Genomic DNA, 318 nt, shown 5'->3' with positions numbered 1-318 from the left:
CCCTCTCAAAAAAAAAAAAAAAGGTTAAACATCCTGGAAAATATTCAAGAGCCACATGGAGACCTATATCATTGTTTCCAGTGGTTCCTCCTAGAACTTAAAGTCACTGGGCTGAGGAGATATGGATCGGGGCTACTGTTGCGCAGGTCGGGCATTGCGCAATTCCAGGAGGCAGCATTCACGTAGACCTCAGCCTGCCTGTGATCAACCCGGGATGTGACTCTTGCCCCCATGAGTTGTTCAAAGTGGTAGCCCCAGCTTTGTCTCTGGGTCTCAGCTTCAGGGCTGGCTCTTAGAGTGCCCAGCTCCAGCATTGTG

General features: G+C 50.3%; 1 protein-coding gene across 1 annotated transcript in view; it reads left to right on the top strand.

Moving 5' to 3' along the window:
• The window catches only part of ANKRD27 (ankyrin repeat domain 27 (VPS9 domain)), a 77566-nt gene that overhangs the window by 31801 nt on the left and 45447 nt on the right, over nt 1-318 (top strand). The gene's annotated exons all lie outside the window — the stretch shown is intronic.

This window comes from Colobus angolensis, unplaced genomic scaffold, assembly GCF_000951035.1.
Source record: "Colobus angolensis palliatus isolate OR3802 unplaced genomic scaffold, Cang.pa_1.0 Scaffold107, whole genome shotgun sequence".
NCBI lineage: Eukaryota > Metazoa > Chordata > Mammalia > Primates > Cercopithecidae > Colobus > Colobus angolensis.
Note: the sequence above shows the minus strand (reverse complement) of the source record. Positions and strands in the feature narration are given on the sequence as shown.